Source organism: Suricata suricatta, chromosome 15 (genome assembly GCF_006229205.1).
Source record: "Suricata suricatta isolate VVHF042 chromosome 15, meerkat_22Aug2017_6uvM2_HiC, whole genome shotgun sequence".
In the NCBI taxonomy this organism is placed as follows: Eukaryota; Metazoa; Chordata; class Mammalia; order Carnivora; family Herpestidae; genus Suricata; species Suricata suricatta.
Window position 1 is genome coordinate 11702706 of NC_043714.1, and position 20300 is coordinate 11723005.

Consider the following 20300-nt stretch of genomic DNA (forward strand, 5'->3'; position numbering starts at 1 on the left):
GAGAAGGACAGAAACCATATGTTTGCACTCATAGGTCTAACAGGAGAACAGGAGAAACCTAATGGAGGACCAGGGGAAGGGGAAGAGGGAAACAGAGTTGGGGAAAGAGAGGGATGCAAAACTTGAGAGACTATTGAATGCTGAAAATGAACTGAGGGTTGAAGGGGAAGGGGAAGGGGGAGGGTGGAAAAGAGGTGCTGGTGATGGAGGAGGGCACTTGTGGGGAAGAGCACTGGCTGTTGTATGGAAACCAATTTGACAATAAACTATTTAAAAAAAAGAAGTAAAAAAAAAGAAATTAACTGAGTGAGGAATAGGTGAGTTTACTGAACACAAATGAAGTCAGTAACTTTGTTGCACAGAATGCAAAGTTGTCTTATCTGCCAGGTCTAGAGAGAGTGGGGGCAATTTAAGGGCCAGTAGCTGAGCAGGAAGAACACCAGAGCCACCAAGTCCACGTTTGTCCCCCAAGACCAAGCCTGGTACAGAGTAGTTGACCAAAAAATGAGGGAGGAGATGAGAGAGATATCAGAGGAATTAACAAACAGATGATACCAAAAGAATTAGTGAACAGACCAATACATTTAAGAAAGAGCTGCAAATGAGGACCATTTCTTTAAGAAGTGTTGCAGTAAAAATAAAGAGGAAAATAATGAGGGGAAACAGGGAATTTTCTCTAAGAGGTTTGGGGAAGTATTTCAATGGGCAATGAAAAAAATATTGCTGACACGCTGAAGGCTGATGGCAAGGGACCTGTAATTGTTCCACCAGCCAAGGGAACTCCGAAGCTGAATTGGAAATCAGGCTTCTCTCTTACCCTCTTGAGTTAATATAGTTTAACAAAATTCTTCGGAACGTCCTTAGGGAATACTCCTCTGGAAGGAGCTGTCTCACAGAGCTGGATGCCTTAGTTATACACTTTATCTTCCTTAATGTCTCCGTAGGTTCTCAGGCTTTGGGGGAATAATTTCCTGATTCTAGAAGCTTCTGGACTTTACATGTGAACTTAACTGCTTAGTGCAAACCACTAGTTAAAGATGTAAGTCCAAAGGGGCTTCTAGAGTTTCTAAGAATAATTGCTGGACCCCTTGATACTTGCTACTTACCCATAAGGCTGCTGGCTCAGTAAGGTAACAGGCAAGTTACGTATCCATTATTTACTCAGGTCTGGAATCTTCAAATTTGATTATTTCTAATAGATCTAATCTATTTATTTTTTAAAATGTTTTTCTTTATTTTTGAGAGAAAGAGAGAGAGAGAGCAAGGGAGGGGCAGAGAGAAAGGGAGACACAGAATCCGAAGCAGGCTCCAGACAATGAGATGTCAGCACAGAGCCCAACGTGGGGCTTGAACTCAAACCATGAGATCATGACCTGAGCCGAAGTCAGACACTTAATCGACAGAGCCACCCAGGCACCCTGTAATTTATTTATTTTTTAATATTTATTTATTTTGAGAGAGAGAGAGAGAAAGAGAGAATGAATGCAAGTGGGGGAGTAGAGAAAGAAGGAAAGAAAAAAACTCCCAAGCAAGCTCTGTGCTGTCAGTGCAGAGCCCAACACAGAGCTTGATCTGAAGAACCATGAAATCATGAGCTGAACCAGAATCAAGAGTCAGATGCTCAACCAACTGAGCCATCTATGTACCCTTAATCTAATATACTTCTAATGTATATTTAATATATGTCAATAACTTTCCTACCTTTGATTTCCTGGAATTCATATTCAATATAGGAACTCTGGAGTCAAATTGCCTGGATTCAGATTCTGACTCCAGAGTGTATTAGTGGTAGGTCATTGAGTAAGTTAATGTCTCTGGACTTTGACTTTCTCATCCCTAAAATGGAACCAATAATATTGTCTTCTATAAGATTATGATGAGATTTAACTGATAAGCTTATAAAAAGCATGTTACAAGGGATCTGGTACCTGGTAAAAAAAACCCAATAAAGGTCTGGAAAACACTTTTAAAAATCATTGTTATTAGTTTAGGAATTATGTGTATTAATCATATCTTAGGAATTAATCCTAAAAATCATATGCAACAGAGTATATAAGCTAAGAAAAAGGGAAATTAAAACTAGCATCAAGTATAGTTTTTTGCTTTTTTGTTTGGGGTAGTTGGTGTTTGGGTTGGGATGCAAACCCAGTTCTGAGGCAGACTCTTTGTAATATGAAAAATGGCTGGCAGGACCTCTAAACCCCACCCCTCAATAGAACCCGGATGGAGGCCACTGCTCAATTGTTGTGAAGAACACGAGTAAGCCTGTGTCACTATGAACGTCCCTCTCGTTTTAACATCCAGGAGATGCTGTTCAGCAAGGTGGGCATGGGAAAGGCTGGTATAAAGCAACAAACACCCTATGTAATGCAGCCCATCCTATGCCAGAGCTGAGAGTCCACTCCAGGTCTTCAGAGTTAGCAGGAAACGTTCGGGGTGGTTCTTCCAAGGATAGACCCTTTCTCCACGCACAGGAGAGCCAACAGCTGGCTGATTCTGATGAGAGCCATTCTAAGCACTGCTGGGTTGAATTGAAGGTGGTTCTGGGTTGAGCTAATTCTAACACCGTTGGACTATGAAAGGTCTCAGGTTTCTCAGCCTCTTATTACCAAGCTGTGACCGCTCCTAGGCGCTCAGCAGGTCAGCTTAGCGCTGGCTGATGTAGTATCCAGCAGGACACGCTGCCAAGCGTTCCCAACCATCACAGGACCAATTCCACGGCACTCACTCCGTTTCTGTTTCTTTCTCTGGAAACAAGACAGTGGGAGATGTTATTGCTGGCTCTTCATAGCAGAAGCACGTTTTTGCAGTTAAATGTGAAGAGACAACCAAATGTTATTTTATTCCTCTGTGGTCATGCTGGGATGCCTTTGTTCTGGAATGAGATGGAAGTGTGCCGCTAAGGCAGACTCCATCTTGGGGCGAGGATCTCACAGTGATGCCTGCTGCTATGGACACACAGATTGAAATACCGGATCCATGAATAAAAACATTGTGCCTTAGTTGAGTTTCTTAGTTAAAAAAAGGTTCAAATATTGAAAGAGGATTTTCTTGCTTGGTAAAGAGTGTGAACTAGGTGACTCTATTCTAGTGCGGAGTGTGTGATTTATTTTTATCAGCTTAATTTTTTCTTTTGAAGAGAATTTCCAGGTAGCCATAGAAATAGTGTAGGTTATGTTCAAATTTCTAATTTGAAGAAACAAAAGGCCTACTTACTTTTACCTAAGTAGAGTCAATGGAAATACACATATGTGTGTGAAACTGAAGATTTCATGTCCACTAACATAACATCAATTCATTCACTCAAGTGACTACTTACCAAACCCCTCGCATGCTAGATGCTGAACTGGGTGCTGGGTTTGCAGCGTGCAGAGAAAATGTGGTCAATGAGTCATGGGGACTGTGGTACTGAGGAGAAGAAAACATAGAACAAATAAATATGTAACTAAAGATTATGTTCAGTGCTATGGAGAAGAGGAATACACATAAATGTGATTTGTGTGGTAAAAAAAATTCTTCTCAACTAAGCTTTCTTGCTATTTGTCTTAGTTGTTTTTGCTAATTGCTTCAACTTTTTTTGTTGTTTTTAAAGCCAAATGTAAACTCAGTACCTACTTTTCAAATTGCTGAGGTTCCAATTAGGAACCATCTTTAACCTGAAGAGGGTTACCTAGAATATAGAGGAAAACAAGGGATAGGCTAAAAATCAAACACAATCATAGTGAATCTTCAAAACTGAAAAAAATCTTTAAAACCCATCGTCAGCTATGTGTGCTCTGGAAGACTAAAAGAATGAAAGCTAAGGAAATCTGCTCATAAACAGTATTTCTCAGTCTACTCATGAGTTAGTTGAAACAACAGAAGATAGTTAAAGAAGGAAAAGAGGCTTATTTACAGAGGGCAGAGGCCAAAGAAGACAGAAGTACTGTGGCTACACCCACCCATCACTCTGTCTTTCAGACAGGCTGGGCCTTTCTCCAGCTGGCAATGGATGTGTGATCAACAGTGAGCCTTCTTGGAAGATGAACTAGCCCCCAGGAGCCATTGATTTGTTTTGTTTTGTTTTAAGTTTATTTATTTATTTTGAGAAAGACAGAGTGAGAGCAGGGGAGGGGCAGAGAAAGAGGGAGAATCTCAAGCAGGCTCCACGCTGTCAGTCTTCTGGGGCTTGAACTCATGAAACCATGAGATCATGACCTGAGCCCAAATCAAGAGTTGGGCACTTAATCAACTGAGCCACCCAGGCACCCCTCCATTGATTTGCTCTTAATGGGAAACTCTGGGGATTGAAGCAAATCCCAAAGGTTTGCCAGAATGAGCAAAATGTGCCCTGAACCATGAATTTTCCTCCTTCTGTGGCTCCACCCCGCCACTGGTCCACTTCCCTTCTTCCACCTCTCCCAGACGGTGGCATCATAATCAAGCACTCGTTTCTTCATTAACTCATGTAATCCTAAAACTCATGGAAGTAAATGTGTAACTGCTTAACGTTAGCAGAATTTAGTAATACTAAAAATGAAAATACTCTTGAAGCCAGGCCATAGAGAAAATGATCTATTTCACAGAGCATGTTAAACTAATGATGCTCATTAGCTTACTCGAAAGAAATTCATGATGACTTTTACATCTTTTCTAGGGCAGGACAAGCATAGGCAATATACTGTAGGGATTTCTCCCTGCAAGGGACACCTGTTTTCCTTTCTCACCTAATTATAAATATCCTCCAAAATGCAATCTGTGTGGTGTTATATAATTGTACCTAAAAACGTTTCCCATTAAGAGAATGACTGGTAATGAGGAATGTGTCCTAAATCTGACCAAAAATAAATGTACAATTATAAACCTGTATAGGAAAAGTTGACAACATATCTATGCTCCAAGTTCTACAAAATGAGCATATGTGTGCTGCCCGCAGAGGTTTCACACAGGTTCTTAGTGTACCGTACAGTCTATTTATTGGCCACTAAAATGCATACACACAAGCAAAACCTTGTATCTAATAATCCAATGGGTAACAGCCAGTTTCCTTGCCTAATTGAATTTAATGGAATTTTCTTTTTGCTGTCTCTCTCTTTTTTCTTTTAAGGATGATTTGTCTTTTCTGGATTCCCTTGAAATGCTCTTCAGGGAGGTTTCAACTATGCATGCCCTCTCTCATCCCTGCTCCTTACCAGCAGCTGGGAGAGGGATTCCAAATAATTGTACACAGCTGCAACTTCCAAAAATGACCAGAATATTCCCTTTCTACTATCTAATAGCAAACTACGTTTGACCAAAGGGTCTCTCAAGTAAGAGAGGACTGAACTGAGATGGAAATGTTACTTGAGCAATATCAAAAGATTAGAATGGTTAATTTACAAATATGAGAACACTGATTTTTTTCTATGTAGCAAAGGTGTCTAATTTACAAACCAAGAATCATATGCAGAGACTTGGAAACATTTATCAATGATGTGTAAGATTATTATGTGACACTGCAGAATGCAGACCAACTCTATCCATGTTCATCTCTCCACCGTTGTGTGCACACATGCACACACACACACTACAAAGTCACCCTGCACTATACACAAATACTCTATATCACAGAGAACTAATTAGCAAATTCATTAATTAGCTCTTGTTTTTCCCCCTAGGTTGTCAGCTATAATAATTCCTTGGTTTTCTCAAATTGTCTTCCATTATTATCATCATTAGTGCCTCTCAGTGAAAACTTAAACCTCACAAAGGTTGTATTCTTCCTGCAGAGCAAAGCCTCTATTGCACCAGGAGTGGTGGGCAAAGCATAGAATTTCCTGGACAAATGGCTGCTTTTTGGCATAGAGAGCTAAAACAAAAGACTCATTCCTAATTTGTTCGTTCTAAGTCACCAGCAGCAAAGAACCACACACACAAATATGTGAAAACCAAAGTGGTATGGACTATAAGTTCCATAATTAAGATAATTAGTAGATCATTTATTTACTGTTGCACAGCACAAGTTTTGTTCACCAAGTCGTAGTCCGTGTAGACTTGTCTTTAATTGCTTACAAAACAGTCCATGTTTTCCTACATCTACTAGTAATCAGATGTCACAATTATAGTATACCTACCGTTGCTTGAGTTGTTTGTTTTCTTGTGTCTTTCCCCTACCAAACTGTGTCTCTCTCGTGGAAGGCTACCCAGCCATTTGATCTCTGTATCTCTAATACCTCCACCCTGGCACCGTGGCTCTCATTACAGAATTGAGGACAAAGAGCTTGAAGTATATATGAGCTACTCAGCAAGATTTGGGTTCTCTTCAACTGGAACTGTTCACATAAACGAAGGGCACACAGAACGTGTCCTGAAAAGTACACCGCGACATTTTATGAGTGCAAATGCTTTTCTTTCTCCTTGCTGTGAGCTCTGTATCCACGTGGACATTAAAAACATAGTTTGCAAATGACTACTTATATTGGGGTAAAGGGTTCCAGCAGTGTTTGATCCTCCCTCGGCCTCTAACTCAACTCTGCAAGCATCCAGTACACTGGTATGTAGTGCAGCGACATCAGCTTCTGCGTTCCATCTGGCTCTTGATGCCCAACTACACAACCTGCCTATCGGCAGCTGGGATTCCCCTTCAGGAAGGAAGTCTTGGTTACAAAATGGCGTTAATATTTCACAGTGGCTGAAGGATTGAACAAGTTTTTGGAGGAACCTAATTCTCATAATTTCCTCTCCAATTATGACAGCGGTTGCAAAATGTTAGCAAGCAGAGCTTGCCATGCCTCCCTTCACCCCTTTTGAAGCCGTTCTTTGTCACCTTCACAAGGCTGCCCTCTCTTTCACTGAGTCCCTTTGTTGGTCATCTTCAGGGGAGAAATAGCTACATTTGGGAGAGGTGACATTTTATTTCACTCAATATATCCAAAATAGTGTCATTTCAATATGTGATATAGATTTTAAAATACTTCTTAAAGTATATTTCAGATTCTTTACATTTGGTGGGTACTTTATGGTGACAGCACATCCCATTTGGGACAAAATACATTTCAAATGTTAATAACTTGTATGTCTAGTGGTGCTCATACCGGACAGGTCAGGGTTATAAGAATTGACAGCTGCAGTCTGTTGAAGCTTACTGTAGGTTCCAGATAGATAGAGAACTAATGATAGTTCTGGGCCATAAGGCTAAGAAAAAAGTTACTACATCTAAGAAAGAACTTCCATTTTTGTGTTTATGAGAACATCAGGACTTGCGGTCAAGAGGAATCCAGTTCTGTTTGAGCTGTCTAACTCTCTGTCCCAATTTTCATCTGAGAGAGCCCAGATCTGTAGAGCTCAGGATGTAGTATATTCAAGTGGTCTTAGAGAATTTCAAACCTTTCTAGTGATCAGTGATTCAGCCCAGTGATGAGACAACTCTTTAGGACCTTAAAAAATGCTGCTACTCAAATTTCTTAATAAATGTTTGTTGGATGAACAGCCAGATGAATCAATAGGCAAGCTACCAATTCTCTGATACACAAACAAAATATTTTCAGCTCTAGGTTAATGAGCCTGTGCTCATTTGCATGCTGGTCTTCTGTTTAAAGTGGTTTCATATTTCAAAAGAATAATATTTTCTCTATTGTAACATTATAATTTCCACTGAGTTATAATGTAAATCTCCTCATTTTCAAGAATAAGACTAATTTATTACACCATGCACAACAAGCTGTATTTGGATTCTAGAATTGTAAAGTATCTCATCAAGACTGCATCTCAACTGTGATTTAAAAAAAATAACATCTTTATTGAGAGATAATGCACATACTACAAAATTCATCCTTTCCAAGTGCACAATTCAGTGAATTGTATTCAGAGAGTTGTGCAACCATCACCACTATTGAATTTCAGAACATTTTCATCCTCCCAAATAAAAACTCAATACCCATTAGCAGTCCTTCCCCAGCACCCCTGCCTGCAGAGCCCATGTTGCTCCATTTCAATGGGAGGAAATCATCTTAAAGACTGCATGTAAAGCTTTCATAATCAGAATAGGTAGTCGACTTTCTTAGTGAGGTAGTTTATGCACCCCTACCATTCTCTTATTCATTCGCTCTACAAATGTTTACTGAATAGGGTCTAAGGTATAAGGACGGAAGAGAGTAAATAGGTCAGCCTATTAGATGTGGTTCTTTTTTTGAGAGAAGCTCAGAATACACAGACTAGATCTCGTTTCTGTGCTTGATTTCTGTAAGGTCAGATATACCCTTATTTTATATGAAATGAGAATTTTAAGTTGCTGGAAAGCCACCATTTGCTATCCCTGGCTCGGCAGAGCTGTGAATACATTTTTACAAGTTCGTTTAGAGTTAGCCCCTGGCTCTGCTCCAGAGACCGCGCGGTGCGTAAGGGAGGACGTCTGGCTTGCTTCCATCACACACTCTGCTTCTATTCTCTTCTTCCAGGGAAAACCCAATGAGGGTTAGCCCACAAACACCATTCTGTCGTTCCTGCACATGTGTCATTCCTGCACGCGCCTCTTCTACCAGGGAGTCAACCGTGTCACCTTAGCGTACTGACAACAGCCTCGTGGGCACTTATTTCTGTGGCATGAATTCTTTGATGTAGGAGAAGCTTACCTAACAGACAATTCCCACAATGCACGATCACGTCTAGCTCAGGATTTTATGCTTCATTGTATATGAATGTATTATTTGCTAATAGTATTGTGCATTTGTCTTATTGTCCCAAGTGGAATAAGGTCGCCTTGAGAATAGAAAGCAGGGTGCCCCTGTCCCATCCCAGTCCTGCCACATGGTAGTATGTCTTCATGCCGTTACCACATGACAACTGATGGAACTGCCTTAGCTGTCACGTAAAAAGCATAAGTGGAACCATCTTGTCTCCTGACTCCCAGTTGATCATAGAGTCAGACCCCTGCTGACTGGGGTTGGTGTGTCCCTGAATTTGGTTTGCAGACTGGGCACCCTTCATTCCTCGATTTACCTCGTATTTGAACACCTACTATGTGCCTGGCTCTGTGCTAGGTGTTCGAAAGCAGTGCACCTTCTCTCTCCTCCCCCTGGATCCTCATTCCCATCCTGACGTTTGCTGCATGGGGTCGTGGGTATTTTGTTTTCTGCCTCTCTCCCTAAACTTTGAGCTCATCAAGGGTGGAATGGAGTTTTACACAGAGCCTGGTACACAGCAGGTCCTCAATCAATGTTTTTCATGTGAATACATAAGTAGAAAGGCACTTCTCAGTAGCTTTCTGCCTACCTGAAAGACAGCACACATACATGTGAGAGAACAAGGTAATATCATTTAAGGTGCTAATTATGCACAGCAGACAACATGTAAACCAAATAAACTTCAGCTACTCATGCAATGTGGAATAAGTAGACCATTTTTTAAGTACAGTCTAACCACTAAAAGTGTAAATAAAGTACATCAGATTTTTATTTGCATCTTCTGAAGAGCTTTAAAGGCGATATAACTCACAGTCAACAGACACTTCACAGAACCTCCTTTCTTTCCCCCGGCCCCATATTCTTACAAATCTTACTCCCCTTCCTCCAATTCCTAAGTTTCTCCCCATGCCCCGTGTTCACCTACATTCTGGCTACCCCTTATTGCCTTTGTTTCAGTGGCAGATTTACTCAGTTTCTCTGGCACCTCTATTCTCTCTTTTCTACTCATCAACCCAAGTCTGCCTTGCAAAACAGAGCCTAGAACCAACCCAACAAACTCTTTCTTTTCTAGAAGTGAGTGGAGATGGGGAGCAGTGAAGAGGATGTATGTGGATGAGGACCAGGAACACTCCGACAGTAATTTTTGTCCCTGTTATGAGTGCAATAAGATTATGAAATGGAGAGCACCTGCCAGCACTAGCAAAGAATTTTCCTGCCCAGCTGGGAGCATGCCGCTAGGTGCTGTGATGCAAACAGCAGCACGCACACAGACATTGTTTAGGACCACTTAACCTGAACTTGATGGGCTATCTCATGTCCTCACCTAACACAGAATAGTAATAGTATCTTAAGAAAGGGTTCTCTGCTCTCATCCTTGCTGGAATATGGCATTCCTGGTCGCCAATATTCTTGCTGGTCCTTCCTTCAGAAGTTTAACTCCCCCATTTCAACTCTGTCTATGGCCAGGGTTAACAGAGGTCCTACTGTGTTTTCTGTGCCAATGTGTATAGCTGTATTCACCAGTCTCCTTAAGTCAGCTCGGCCCTGTGATGGTTCAAGTCCTTGCCCCTAATGAATCTATGGACCCATTGCTTTGAAATTCCATAGTGTGTTTCCAACTCAGAGGCTAAAATGTAGTAATGTTGTTAACACAGCATCTGAGGACCAGTCAGGGCCCAACCAGGAAAAGAGAAACCACCATAAGTAGTTAAAACAAGGGTAACTTAATTTAACATAAGGAACCGGCTACCCCAGACAAGTGATGGAAAATCTGAGAAACCAGAGATGATGAAGCAAGCTAGAGATTGGCAAGAGTAGGAAGCAGAGATCTACCTGAGCCTGAGAGTGAAAGGGTTAACAGAGGGAGCAGGAGCCCTGGGATGGGGGCAGGGGCGGGGGGCACCCAAAGTAGAGCAACCTGGGAGAAATACCCCGGCTTCTCTTCTGGCCTCACCCACCTCAGAGTTTCCACTAATAGTTCCCACTGGCTGAAAAGGAACCTGGGACATGAGGCCAAGAGCAGGGTTGAAAGCCTGTATTACAGCCCAGATCAGGGGAGGCATAGCGATGGAGCCACCCTGGGGTAAATAAACCCAGGACACGCACAATCATGACAGACATAACTGACAAACTTGGAGAAAAGAAGTATATGAATGAAAGACAGACATGGTGGCACAGAAATGTCCTGGTCACCTGGACATGCCCCCAAGTACTATCACGGAGAGTGGGAATCGTGGGTAAAGGCTCAAAAGAGGGCCGTGCAGGGCACATTCCAGTTGCCAGACGCTGTGGATTGCATACGCTGATCCACGAAGCCTCACAATTGCTTGCAGGATTTTGCCAGAAGCAGACTGAGCCCAGAGAGATTAAGCAACTTACCTAAAGGCTCACCATAGGTGGCTTTGGAGCCTCAAACCACTGACCTCCAAGTTACCATTGACCGCATTGCACCAGAAATACAACGTTGCATTCCCACAGGTGTCCATACGTATGTCCCTTTGGTAAGACCATTAGAGAGACAGAGTTAGTGCTGGTTCAGGGACACTTTGCAGTTTATATTTTTCTATCTTTCATGCCTGGCATCCTCCTCAACTCTACAAATATCCTCTACCCACCAACACACATTCCTCCCCCACCACCAGCTCCAAATCCGCTCTCAGGAAATAATGAGAGAAAAATAAATGAGGTGTTACCCCCACAGCAGTGTCTTTATTTAACCAGGAGACACAGCTCTTGGGCAAAGGGATGGTTCTTTAATGACGGATTTTCCAGGTCTAGAAGGGGTGCTGATTTGTTCCAACCCCTCAGTGAGCACCCCATAAGTCACAGCTGGCTCACCTGCTGGGAAATCCAACTTTTGAGTTATTTTTGTTTGTAAATTTGAAGGTGTTGAACCCTAAATCTCATAGGCCTTGCCGATGAGAAAAGAAGAAAAAAAACCCGAAAAATAGATAGGTATCAACTGTGCGCTAGGGTCTCTGGCACGTGGTGTGTGCGTGTGTGTTGTGAGTGTGTGTAAGAGGAGGAGAAGAGAAAGGATAAAATAAAAACTTTTATCCTAGTGAATGTAGGTAAGGCATAAAGTGGTAACATAAAATTAAGTAGGAAAGGAGGGTAACATTATAACATCACAAAAAAGATCCCTGGAAATCTTATACACCCTTTGAGAGTCTTCTCCCTCAAGTAGTGGATTTCTCATTTCTTAAGTAAGAACTCCGTGGAAGGCAGGTAGGCAGGACAGCATATCTGAACTGTGCTTATGTGAAAAGACAAGACAATCTTCCTCTTGGAGCTGATTGAGATGCTCCTTGATTATCAGAAATCCCTGATCCTGATCTCTGATGGTGTTACGGTGTGTGTGTGTGTGTGTGTGTGTGTGTGTGTGAGATATCATTATATCTAAAAGCACTTTCTTGAAGATATAAGCTAATTCTGGAAGATTTTAATCTGAAATCTTTCAGAAAGAATAGTGTTTCTTGGTAGTAGAAAATAAAATACGTATAAGAATTTGTGTTAGTAATAAAGAAGCAGAAAAACCATTTTCCCAAGGCAAATTATCATGGTGGTGGTAATTTTGTCTAATAGAAAATACCTAATCTTATTAGTCATAATACTCTTTTACTTGGCTATTATATTTTTAGAGTTTCTCATAGCTGAGTTAAAAACACCAACGTAGACTTTAAAACTTAACAAGTCTTACTGGTGAGCTGTTATCTTTTAAAACTATCAGAGTAAGTGTTTTTCCATGAAAAAAGTACTCAAATATTTATAGTGGTCAACATTTATTAAGGAGCCTATTGTGCTTTGTAAGGTGTGCCCTTAAAATAGCACTTATTATTAGACCAGTGCAATGTATAAATCATAAAACTTTACTGTGGTAAAGTCTGCATACTTGTCAAAACTCCTTTGCAGATACCTTTATGAATCACAAGTATATTAATACATCAGATCTCTAGAGATGCTAACATCAAACATTAAATTTCACAAAACTATTTGATGGTTGTGGTGTGAGTTAGTAAGAATTTTCTTTGAGTAGTGGAATTAAGTGGTTACAAGTCAATATAGGCCCCATGAAGCATATTAGTCAGATAATCCAAAAGAAGAGATGTATGAGATAGTTTTTCAATGCAAGAAAAATAAAATTTACCCTCAAGGTCACTTTTTTTGCCCTCTAAGTTCAAAGCATGTTTTTGCTTTTGTTGTGCACTCAGCACAGCAGCAAACTCATTTCAGCATAAGAGGCAATGCTTTCTACATGTGCAAAATGAGTTTGGGACTCAACAGGGTCTAATCCAGGCTCCCCGGTCATTGTGACCCGCCAGCCGTCTCCATGGCTCTGCTGCTGTCAGCGTCCTGCCCTCAAGATGACACCAAATATGTGCTCAGTGTGTTCCCATTGAAAGGAAAGATTGCGCTCTACCAGACAAGCTTAGTGCCATTTAAACTCTAATGGATGGTGCAGCTTTTTCCTAAGGCCGGAGATCAAAGAATTGAAGTGAAAAAATAGCTTCCTTGGGAGAAAACTCAGTCTCCTGGTCTTACTTGGTTAGAGCCAGAAATCAGCAGATCTCTCTCAGGGCCAGGAGCAAGTTGGGTGAAATAGGAATAAGACAGATCTTCAGATGACTGAAACACATTTCTAACTTTAAAAAAGAGACAAAATAACATCTTAAAATCACCTACTTGCTCCCTGTAACTATAAGACTTTCATAATAGATTTGTTTAAAATAGTATCTGACAGTATTTAAACTGTCACCCTTCTGACTCGAATCTGACAGGTCTGATACCTGAAGTACAGGGAAGTTTAGTCCAGAATTTCCCAGCACGCATTTTCTAGAATATTACTTTCATTAATAGACTCCTCCAAAAAAGGTCCTGTGGCACAAAACCCTTGGGAAACAACGAGTGAAACAAGTATGCAGCACTGAGCTTGGAACCCTCTTTTGTAAGGAGAGATCCTTTGGAGTTCATGGTCTGCGGTGCTCACTTTGGGAAATGCCGGTTTAGTGGATCCCTTTAGTTAAACGTGGTGGAAGCGCTCCCCCTCTGGATTTTTATCCTGCTTCTCTTTGTGGGAAATACCAGCCCTAGGCAGCCACACAGCTGGTTTACTCAAGGTTCCTTTCTCAGTGACCCTCTTTCTGACCCGCTTTTGAAAATTCAGGGCAGCTTTCTTCCCTGTTTACTTTCCAATGTAGCACCTTCCAGCTTTTATTGCTGCTGTTGTTGTTTATCTCCCTCCCCGCCCCCCAACTGGAAGGGAAGCTCCTTAAAGGCAGGGACCCTCACTCACATGCCACATTCAAGGGCCATTTTTCAGCCTTCATCTTATTCAGCCTCTCAGAAGAATTTGACACGACTGAATGCTCTCTCAAGTGTGAAAGTATGGAGATAGTCTGAAAACGCGCCCAGGACAAGGCCTTCTTTCTCGCCTAAGTGGTCACCCTTCAGACACCCAGGCTAGATTCTTCTCCTGTTTCTGCCTTTTAAACATAGCAACTCTGAGGACTCGGGCTCTGCTCTGTCTCACTCTCCGCCTGGCTCACCTCACAGAACTCACGGCTTTAAATATCATCTGCAAGCTGGTCATTCCCACATCCTGTCCATAGCCCGGATGCCCCCTGCCTTTCACTGTTAATGTCTGAGCTCATCAGGGCAGGAGACGTTCTGCTTTGATTTTCCTCACTCCCACAAGGTCCTCTACTGCTATTCCTGGTTAGGCAGCTCCACTGCCTCCAACAAGAGGCTCATAGGTTAGGGCTCCCTGCGTTCTGGGGCTGCCTATCTTCTAGGGCCTCCGAGTTCTTCACTTCCAGCCACAGGGAGAAGAGAGGAAGAGCATGGAAGAGTCGTGTCTATTTGATGTTTGGAGGTGGTGATCTTACCTCTATCTACATTCTCCAGAACATAGTTCTACTTGTCACTTTGTGATGGGCACAGGGAAATGTGGTTTAGCCCTGCTCCCTGGAAGTGGAGGCCAAGGTTTTAATGCTCTACCAATTCCATCACAAGGAGGGAGAGGCAGTGCCACAAGTACATGTCATAAATTGTCGAAGCCCATCCTGACAGAACCCTCCCTACTATTTGTTTTGGAGATATTTTATTGGTAGTTTTTTAAAATTTAGTTTCATTTTATTTTAATTCCAGTACAGTTAACACACCGTGCTATATTAGTTTTAGGCTCACAACGTAGAGATTCAACACTTCCACATGTCACCCAGTGCTCATCACGGGTGCACTCCTTAATCCCCATCGCCTGTTCTACCCATCCCCCCACCTCCCCTCTGGTAACTATCAGCTTGTTCTCTGTAGTCAAGAGTCTGTCTCTTGGTTTGCTTCTCTCTCTCTCTTTCTCTCTCTCTCTCTCTCTCTTTTTTCCTTTGATGTTTGTTTTGTTTCTTAAATTCCACATATGAGTGAAATCATACGGTATTTATCTTTCTCTGACTTATTTTGCTTAACATTATACTCTCTAGTTCCATCCATACCATTGTAAATGGAAAGATTTCATTCTTTTATATGGCTGAATAATATTCCATAATATATATATATACATAATACATCTTTTTTATCCATTCATCTATCTGTAGATACTTGAGCTGCTTCCATAATTTGACTACCATAAGTATTGCGGCTATAAACATAAGGGTGCATGTATCCCTTTGAATTAGAGATTTTGTATTTTTTGGGTACATAGCCACTAGTGCAGTTACTGGATGATAGGGTAGTTCTCTTTTTAACTTTCTGAGGAGCCTCCATACTATCTTCTAGGGCAGCTGCACCAGTTTGCATTCCCACCAACAGTGCAAGAGAGTTTCTTTTCTCCACATCTTCACCAATCCTTGTTGTTTCATATGTGTGTGTGGTTTTGTGAATGTTTGTTTATTATTTTTGAGAGACAGAGGGAGACAGAGCAGAGCAGTGGAGGGGCAGAGAGAGAGAGGGAGACAACATTGGAAGCTGTCAGCATAGAGCCCAGTGCGGAGCTTGAACCCACAAACTGTGAGATTATGACCTGAGCCAAAGTTGGACACTTAACTGACTGAACCACCCAGGTGTCTCATCTTGTGTTTTTTGACTTTAGCTATTCTGACAGGTGTTATTGGTAGTTTTCCTTATGGAGAAATGATGTATATGTAGAGATTAGAAAATGAAATGTGCACCAAACAAGAAAAGTTTTGGCTGACTTAGATCTCCTGCAGAGTAAGACCATGTTAAAATAAATATATCTATGCTATAAAAAGTACAATATTCCCCAATAAGGCATGGCCAGTATGTGGATGTTCAGTTTCAGCTTTAAAACTTCTAGAGCCCTTAGTAAGAACAGTCGTCCATTCTATTCTAATAATAACAGAATTAGTCTTATGATCTGATTAATCTTATCTGAATTATTAAGCAATGAATTCTTAAAGCCCAATCAAAATTTTGCTGATGTAAAGAGCTTAAATGAGCCTATAGTAGAGGGATAAAGGGGTCGACTACAAGAACGGACATATCTGGATTCATTTAATCTCTTCTTGATGTGTGAACTTGGACAAGTGTTTAACTACCCTAAGTAAGGCTATGCTTCCTCACTTGTAAAACTGGCATACTTTAATAGGTAATACAAAACATATATAATATCCACATAGTATTGTCGTGAGTGTTACATGAGTTAACACATATAAAAGCTTCTGAAAGACACTAAATGCCCAATTCTTAGCTATTGAGTTACCTTTCTTGATATTTTTTCTTAAAATTGTATTTATTAAGACTTTAACATGTTACTATCCTTGCTTATTACAGCCTTAGTTACAAACCAAAGACATTTGTGTGGTTAAAAGCTTACCATTAGCTGGAAACTTTGCTTTGAGTGATTTCTGTGTCATTTCCACCATGCTTCTTTCTTTAAGAGACACCATGAGTTTGTGAGTTTAAGCACTACATTGCAGGTAGAAAGATATGAGAAATACTGTATCTTCTGGCATTGATTTCCTGTGTAAATCAGTGATTCAAGCAACCTGGGTTTCTCCATGAATTGGCTTTAAAATAATGAACAGCATCATCTGTTCACTACTTGGGGACCTCGAGGGAAACCTGAAGATGAAATATTGTGTCCTCACCACAATGTATTTGCTATTTAATAGTCAGATATAAGGTCACTGTGGTTAGAAAAGCTGGAGGTGATTTTTGTAGCAAATTGAGTTTCCATTGTTTGAGTTCCTCTCTACAGACTCAGAGTGACCATGCTGGGTGGGTTTGTATTCTATTCCTTCTCTCCTGGTAGCAGTCATGGTCACCTTTTTGCTCATCTCACTTGAGCAGCAATGAGATTGCCAGAGTGAAAGAAGGATGCAGTTTTCATATGTGGAGCTCTCTTGCATAGGAAGTTGAAAAGACAGTTGGGGTTATCTCAGTTTTCTTGTTACTAACAGCATTCTTATCAGACATGAGATGACACCAGTGTAATCAAGATATTCATTAAATTAATAGTCATTTTTTGTTATCTTGGCAAAAATTTGACAGATATGAACCATGAGATGACTTTTGAGTTATTTCCCTTCCTTCCTTCTTCGTTCATTCCTTCCATCCTTGCTTCATTCCTTCCTTCTTTCCTTCTTTCTTTCTCCCTTCTTTCCTTTTCTTATGTCTTTATGTTTTAAAATAGAAATCATCTGAAGCTTATTCTTATACAATAGTAGTGCTAAGCAAAATATAGGGACTCTTGGTGGCAAATAAACTCTTGAAGACTCTCAAACATGGTCACAATATATTTTCTGTTAGCTCTTCATAGAAGGCATTTTTATCTGGCCTCTGCAGGACATCCAACCTTCCCCTGATCTTCACCTCTGGCTATCTGAGCTGTTAGCTCTGCTTTAAGGAACTACCATAGAGCACAGAACCTAAACTCTGAATTTTGTGTCTTCCCCTCAAAAGATTGTCATTTCCCTCTCTCTCTCACTGGACAATGAACTGGTTGAGGCAGAGAGTATGTTTCCTGTATCCCCAGACACCTGCATTTTCCTCATAAGAGGAGTCTGCTAACTGTTTGCTGAACTGGTGAACAGAATTGAACATGAAAGAGATGGTCAAGGAATGTTTAGGAATGTTGCAGCCAGAGAGGCTTCTGAACTTGTTCTGCTGATCAGGTCAGTTTGACAGAAGGCGGGCTTCATTTACTATGGTTAGGAGCATTGCCAATCCGTTCCAAGATCTGCAGATAAGCCTTTTATCCTCTAGCCTGTCCTGATCTAAACCTGCATTAAAAAAAAAAAAAAAAAAAAAACCCCGAGCCCTTCCTAACCTCAAGAGAACACCAGGTCAGTACAGCTTCTCAGAAGTCAACAATGACTCCTAGGAGAATATAGCGGAAGAAAATCCATTGCTTGTAATCAGTTGAAGCCATTGACCAGCTGCCTTGCTAATAAGCACATTCTCTCCTCTTTCATGCCTGCTACTGATACATATAAAGCATTTGGTGTGTAACTGCTATGGCGTGAGCTCTCCATTTCCTTGCAAATAGGTGGATATGTGACTTTCACACTAATGACTACCACGTGGTATAATACAAACCCATCAGCATGAAATATCGCATTTTTAGAAGGCTCTCTTGCATCAGTGAAGCCCATTTATGCTGCTGAAAATGTTTTTATCTGTCCACTTTGATGTGGGAAATGGGTGTCATTAGTGGGACATGCATAAACTTAATAGATAAAGCCAAACTTCTTGCGTGTGTCTTTATGCTGCCTGCAGACCTTCCTACAACCTGCAGTTATATGAATGAATGGATTCTGTCTGCCAACGCCCTGAAAATCACTTAGAGCTGCTCAAGGGAAGGAGCCAGAAAGTCTGAGAGGTGGCTCTTGGGCTCATCCATTCCTTTTTTCTTCTCTGCATTTGGTTTTCAGAGGAATCAAAATAGATGTGGGGAGTACACATATTTGGGAGTTTGAGTGGTCCTGTTCTATCTAATTTTCACATAAGGGCAGCAGAGAGATGAGAAAGGTTGAGAGTTTGAGAGGGCAGTTGTTGTGAGCAAAGTTCCCTAGGCTTCACAGGGCAATGTGATTTTTGAGGTCAGATGTGTTTTGAGCCCTATTGTGAAATACTTTCACCTGCAGGCATTACAAATCTTAGAAAATGGTACTAGTAAATGCTTCATTAGCCAGCAAGAAACTCGACCAACTGCCACCAGTAACATCTGTATCTGACTGTCAAAGAAAGAGGAAATAGTTATGCCTCTGTCACATTGCTCCTAAGTCCCAATCAACCCCAAGAAGAAGCAGCGGAGGGATGCTTGAATACAGCCAGTGTGAAAATGAAGTGGAAACGAAGTGCCTGTTAAAAAATAAGGTACATTTCTAACGGACTGTGGGAATCTCTGAACACTGGCCAAGACTCCCAAGGGAAATAAAGAAGGGCATCTCAGAATGTCTTACAATGTATCTTGTGCCTTATAATTTACTTTGCCATTTTTTGTTTAACATTCCATGTGAGGCAGAGAAAATCATCCATAGAAATGCTTCTCCTATACTTTAAAGACGTCTACTTATGTTTTGGAGCATTCCTAAATATTCAAATAATCATATTCTTTCATTTTTATTTTGAAATAATTGTAGATTCACATGCAATTATAAGAGAGAATACAGAGACATCCTGCATAGCCTTTATTTAGTTTGCCCCACTGGCAATGTCTTGCATAACTACACGCAATATCACAACCAGGATACTGACACTGATACAGTCAAGATACAGAATATTTCCATCCCTACAAAGCTTGTTCATATTACCCTTTTATAGCCACACCCATTTCCCTCACCCTTCACCCACTCTTTAACCCCTGGTAACCACTAATCTGTTGTTTCTATATTTTGTCACTTCAAGAATGTCATATAAATGGAATCATACAATATGTAACCTTTGGGGATGGGTTTTTTCACTTTGCAAAATTCTCCAGAGATTTTTCCAGATTGTTGAGTATATCAGTAACTGTTCCTTTTAATTGCTGAGTAGTGTTCCATGGTATGAATGTACTAATTTGCTTAATCATCCACTCAATAGTTCCAATTTGGAACTATTACAAATAAATCTGCTATAAGCATCTATGTGCCAGTTTTTGTGTTGAAATAAGTTTTTATTTTTCTGGGATGAATGCTCTGGAGTGTAACTCTTAGGTCACCTGGTAGTTGTATATTTAGTGTTTCAGAAAACTGCCAAAATGTTTTCCAGAATGACTGTACTATTTTACATTCCCACCAGCAATGAAGGAATGATCTAGTTTCTCCACATTCTCACCAGCATTTGGTGTTTTCATTTTTTTCTCTCCATAATATTTTATTGTCAAATTGTTTTCCATACAACACCCAGTGCTCTTCCCCTTAAGTGCCCTCCACCATCACCACCACCTCTTTTTCCCCCTCCCCCTTCCCCCTCAACCCTCAGTTCATTCTCAGCATTCAATAGTCTCTCAAGTTTTGCATCCTTCTCTCTCCCCAACTCTCTCTCCCTCCTCCGTTCCCCCTGGTTCTCCATTAGGTCTCTCCTGTTTTCCTGCTAGACCTATGAGTGCAAACATGGTTTCTGTCCTTCTCTGCCTGGCTTACTTCACTCAGCATGACACCCTCAAGGTCCATCCACTTTCCTACGAAGGGCCATATGTCATTCCCTCTCATTGCCATGTAG

At 41.0% G+C, this 20300-nt stretch overlaps 1 protein-coding gene and 1 long non-coding RNA gene across 2 annotated transcripts in view; one reads left to right on the forward strand and one right to left on the reverse strand.

Moving 5' to 3' along the window:
- Nucleotides 1-20300, forward strand: part of CLVS1 (clavesin 1) — a 167318-nt gene that overhangs the window by 102295 nt on the left and 44723 nt on the right. The gene's annotated exons all lie outside the window — the stretch shown is intronic.
- Nucleotides 1960-12863, reverse strand: LOC115279349. The gene is made up of 4 exons (XR_003903381.1): nt 12787-12863; nt 11019-11135; nt 3320-3408; nt 1960-2747 (listed from the first exon to the last, which is right to left on the reverse strand). It is a non-coding gene; the product is annotated as an uncharacterized LOC115279349 (long non-coding RNA).